Consider the following 6,228-nt stretch of genomic DNA (forward strand, 5'->3'; position numbering starts at 1 on the left):
GCCCCCTAGGGTGACACGTGGCAGCCTCCTAGGGTGACACTTCGTCCAAGCTTCCAACACAAAACTGCCACATGGCAGCGTGGGGTCCATCCCAAGTAGGTGAGTCACCTGCCTGCTTGTCACCTGCTTGCTTCACTTTTGTAAGTTCGGAAACTAGTTTTTGCTCCCTCTCGTAGGTTCGTAATCTCGTCTTATTTTAAAAGCCTAGGTAATCCGTGCTACATAAGTTTGGTATGTAATCAAGTAACTTACGTATGTAAGATTTCTAAATTAGTAGCTTGCGTAGATAAGTCGAGTCCTACGACTCGTTACTTGGCCTCCTATTCCTTCCGGATTCTTATATGATTCCCCTTCCAACCTTCTCTACTACGGGGTATCACATCCTCCCTTCGTTGGAGTCATTTGATAGTGTCGTAGCATATCCGGTTCATATGGTAATGTCCAAGGAACTTATGAAATATTCTGAGTTTAAAAGGGTGAGGTGTAACACAACTCTCATAAGGTAGAAGCTTAAACTCTTCCAATGGATGGAGTTGTTCCACCCAATCCTTCAAAGCATTTTCCTAATTCAAGTTCAAAGATTTCAAGGCCCACAAAGCCTTTTGCTCTAGTTCAACCGGTAGATAACATGATTTACTAAACACCAACTAATACTGTGACATACCAATTGGGGTTTCATATGCAGTCCGATATGCCCAAAAAGCATAATCTAACTTTTGGAAACAATCTATTCTATTTGTATTAATGGTTTTGGCCAAAATTCCCTTGATTTCCCTATTTGACACCTTGACTTGCCCGCTTGTTTGCTAGTGATAGGGTGTGGCACATTTATCTTTGACTTCATACTTACCCAACTGATATGTAAACATGTGGTTGTAAAAGTCCCAAAACCTATCACTAATGATTGCACGTGGAGTGCCAAACCTTATGAAAATATATCGTTTAAGTAATTGAACCACACTTCTCCCTTCATTGTTAGGTAAGGCCACTACCTCTATCCACCTTGAAACATAATCAACTACAATGAAGATATAGTTTTTCCTGCAAGAACTCACAAAAGGCCCCATGAAATCAACCCCCCATATATCGAATAACTCTACCTGACACGACACTAGCCTATGGACTAGAAATGACACGGCGAATGAAGTACCCGGAGACACCTCATCCAAGCCTTTTAGCATTCATTAAGCTTTTCATCTGTAATGATAATAAAAAAAAATCAAGCGGAAATGTAAGGGATAACGTGTACTAAGGGATTCCATATTGAATAAGATTCAAGTCATTTGAACATCATACATTTTGTCCAACCATACCTTCTACTTTAAAGACTTAGCGGGGGCTAAGACAGGTCCCTAGCTCACCCTCATGATATAAGAAAAGGCACCAAAAGTAACTCATAGTCTATACATAACACAATCTAGAAAGATATGACTGTTGTTCTCGAAACATGGGAACTCGCCAAAATAGTAGTAGCCTTCGACGATCGAACTTATCCACGGGGAAAAGAGTGTGGAGCAATGCCAGTCCCTACATGGTTAATTCATATAGGAAAAAGTATGTGTTAGTACTTTGAATATACTAAATATATGAGTGTTCTATGAAATGAAGATCATTAAGACGTTTATAAGCAATATGCATGAGTAAATGCATGCATGAGAAATTAGAATATGAAACCTTAAAACATTCCTTTTGTGGGGAGATGATTGTAACCTACATTTAAGACCATCCAAGTTATTACATGGAATCCAACATAATCCCCTACGTTGGCACGGGGAGACTACTTTTCGGGTAGAACTCCATCAACTTTAATCATTTCTTTAACATTAACTTTAATGGCTAATCGTGCATCCACTAGCTTAAATAGCCTATAAGGGCTCCTATGTTGGTGCATAGTTAATGCAACATGAGACTTTACTTAGGGACCCATTAGGTTGAGTCTCCATCTACATTCTACATTTGGTGCTAGGCCAATCCCATGGAATACAGTGAGACTTGAAATGCATACGCAATTATGTAACGTTAAACATCAAACCATCATTCGGTTGAGTAACTCATTAAAACATTTCATTTTATTGAAATATGTTAGAATTTTCCTTTCACATTGAATCCTTTCTTTGGCTAAGAAACCCTTTCATAATCATTCAATAATTTCATAAGATTTCTTAAACATAACATTTACTTTCAGAAAATCCTCATTTGGAGTCAAATCTTTCAATTCAACTTCATTTCAATTGTCATGAAAATAGGTGGGTTCACTTTATTCAATCTTCAAACATATTAAAATAATGCAAGCATGCATGAGAGTGATGCAAAATGCATCAATTGAAATATCTTAAAACAACCCACCATTTATACTCAAAAACTACCTTCAAGCCTTCATATAACAACCTTGATAAATCATTCTTTTCATGAAATTGGAAGTCAATACATATCAATACAGGTAAATAAACTTCAAATAAGTTATAAGCTATGCATTTAGAATCATCATGTAAAATCCCATAAGATTTTATCATTTAAAAATTGAAATATCTAAGTTGAGAAAACATTTGGGCTCCATGGGTGGAGGAACCCATGGATGAAACGCACATACCTTGGGGGGAATAAAATCCCTAATAAAAGCTTGAGAAGGAAAAGAAATTTGAACAGGTCTTGAGATGACACCTTAGCTTGGCTTGAAACTCTTGGGAGAGTTGAGAACAGAGGATTTGCGTTTGATAAGTTAGTGTGAAAGAAGTGAGGACCTTGGAGGGTTTAGGGTCTTTAGATAGGTGAATTCTACCCTACAAATTACACCACTTTGAATTAAAATGCATGAAAAGACCAAAATGTCCCTCTTAAAATCTTGTCGAAACTGGCTTCATGGGGTACCTTCATGGTCCGTGGTGCCTACCACGGCCTATGGTGCCCACCACAGTCCGTGGTGGGGTCCTATGGTAAAGGACTTTAGAAAATATTTTTGAAAGCCTATAGGGTAGGTCTCTAAAGTTTCTCCACGGGTCCTTCCACGGACTGTGAAAGACATCACTGCATGTGGAACGTGGCCGTGGTGCAGGTACTATAGGAGTCCTACAAAGTGACCACCACAGACACACACCATAGTCCGTGGAGGGTTCTACAATTCGTGGTGGTCTTCCGTGGCCCTTTCCTTGGGAAATTTCCTAAGGGCCTTAGGCAGGGGTCACCACGGAGGGCTTCACAACCTGTGGTGCTCACCATAGTCTATGGTCCTCCATCGTGGTTCCTTCCCTACAAGTATGACTCTTTGAATCTCTACCATGGTTGCTACCACGGTCTATAGAGCTTACCATGGCCCGTGATGGCTTCTATGGTCAACTCCTGATTATAGTTTCTGCTACTTTCTGAGATTTCCTCCTTTTTTCCTTATTTTAGGACCTTCCAAATGTTTGGGGTCTTATAATATTTCCCTCTTAGGAACATTCATCCTCGAATGAGAATCATTAGCATAAAAACAACATGGTATGAGGACTAGCAGCTCAATATGAATACAGTGAGACTTGAAATACATCAAACATGAAATTCGTTAAACTTTAGCATGAAATACAACTTTAAAACTCAACTTCATGAACATGCATGCATATAAAGACTTTACAAAACTGAAACATAAGAGTCTTAAACACTTGAGCATGAATAGATTAGTACCTTAGGCTTGAGTAGACTGTAAAAGATGAGGGTAGCGTTTTATCATATCCGGTTATGCTTCCTATTAGCACTTTCAACTTGTTGATTCCTACAAAAGGATTTAATGGATGTAACTTCTTTGTTCCTCAATCTTTTGACTTGTCGGTCTAAAATCTCAAACGAAACCTCTTCATAGGTCAAGCTTTCTTCAACATTCACTATCTCCAAAGGCACAATGGAACGAGGATCCCCCACATATTTCCTCAACATAGAAACATATAACACCGGATAAAACATGGACATCTCCAAATGCAATTCCAACTCATAAGCTACCTATACAACACGTCTCAAGATTCTATAAGGCCCTACATACCTAGGGCTCAATTTTCCTTTTTTAACATACCAAACCACACCCTTCATGGGTGAAACCTTCAAATATACTAAATCATCCACATTAAACTCGAGATCCCTTCTCCTAGTATTAGAATAGGACTTTTAATGACTTTGGGTCGTCTTCAACCTTTGTCTAATGACTCTCACCTTCTCTAGAGCATAAAGCACTAAATAGGGGCCCAATAAGGTCATCTCATCTACTTTGAACCAACCAACCAAAGATATACATCGTCTCCCATACAAAGCCTCAAACGGCGCCATCTTAATACTTGAATGGTAACTATTATTATAGGCAAACTCGATGAGCGGTAGATGATCATCCCAACCCGTTTTGAACTCTAACACACAAGCCCTTAACATATCCTCTAGTGTTTGAATTGTCCTTTTGGCTTGCCCATCATTTTAAGGATGGAATGTGGTGCTTAACTTTACCTTAGTACCAAGACCCCTTTGAAATGATTTCTAAAAGTGAGAAGTAAATTAGGTACCACAATCTGAAATAATCGACAACGGCACACCATGCAACCTTACCAACTCCCGAATATACAACTTAGCATAATCCTTATCACTATAAGAAATCTTGAATGGTAGAAAGTGAGCCAACTTAGTCCTTCTATCAATAATTACCCAAATTGAATCATGCTATTTCCGAGTATGAGGCAAACCCACCACAAAATCCATATTCATATCTTCACATTTCCAAGTAGGTATTTCAATATCTTGTGCTAGGCCACCCATCTTTTGATGTTCGGCCTTCACTTGTTGGCAACTCGGACATTCGGACATGAACCTTGCTATGTCCTTTTTCATACCACCCCACTAATAGAACTTCTTTAAGTCTTGGTAGATTTTTGTCGAACCAGGATGAAAGGAGTATGAAGAATTATGGGCCTCCTTCAAAATCAAACTCTTTAAGCCATTAACATCTGGAACACATAACCGACCTTGGTAGTGTAATAACCCATCTCCCCCTTGTGAAAAAACTTCTCATTTCTTTTCTTTCACCAACCTCTTCAACTCTACAAAAGTCAAGTCGAGGTCTTGTTTTGACTTGACATCTACCACCAAATATGATTCAAACCCATTATGAACAACGACACCACCATCATCGGTACCACTCAACTTCACCCTTAATCTAGCCAATCGGTGAACATTTTTTACCAATTCTCTCTTCCCTTAATCAACATGGGCCACACTCCCTATAGACACTATACTAAGTTTATTGGCAACCACATTGGCTTTAACCGGATGATAATGCACACTCATTTCATAGTCCTTGAAGAGTTCTAGCCACCTTATTTGCCTTAGGTTGAGTTCTTTTTTGGTGATTACATATTGGAGACTTTTATGTTCAATGAACACATCTATGTGTACCCCATAGAGATAATGCCGTCAAATCTTTAAAGCAAAAAAAATAGTTGCCAACTCAAGATCATGGATAGGATAGTTACATTCATACACCTTCAATGGCCTAAAAGAATAGGATATGACCATACCATTTTGAATCAAAACACAACCCAAACCAATCTTTAAAGCATCACAATAGACCTCAAACCCTTCTAATCCTTCCGGTAGAGTCAAAATAGGAGTGGAGGTAAGTCGATCCTTCAAAGTTTGTAAACTCCTCTCACACTCATTCGTCTATATGAGCTTTGCCTTCTTTTGAGTCCACATTTTCATAGGAGATAAGATGGATGAGAACCCTTCAATAAACCTTCTATAATACCCACCCATGAAATGCCTAATATTCGAAGGAGACAATGATATAAGCCAATTCTTGACTGCCTCCATCTTTATAGGATCAACCTTTATCCCATCACCAGATACTATATGTCCAAGAAAATCCACCTCTTTCAACCAAAATTAGCACTTACTAAAATTTGCAAACAATTGCCTATCTCTCAAGGTTTGAAGCACAACCCTCAAATGGTTCTGATGTTCTTCCTCACCCCGTGAGTAAATAAGGATTTCATCAATGAAGACTACAATAAAAGTATCAAGGTAGGGTTTGAACACCCTATTCATTAGGTCCATAAATACCGTTGGTGCACTCACCAATCCAAAACTCATCACTTGAAACTCTAAGTGGTCATACCATGTTTGGAATGCAATCTTGGGAATGTCACACTCTGTCACCCTTAGTTGGTGATAGCCGGACCGAAGATCGATCTTGGAGAAGTGACGTGCCCCTTTCAA

The sequence above is a fragment of the Solanum dulcamara genome, chromosome 3, assembly GCF_947179165.1.
Source record: "Solanum dulcamara chromosome 3, daSolDulc1.2, whole genome shotgun sequence".
In the NCBI taxonomy this organism is placed as follows: domain Eukaryota; kingdom Viridiplantae; phylum Streptophyta; class Magnoliopsida; order Solanales; family Solanaceae; genus Solanum; species Solanum dulcamara.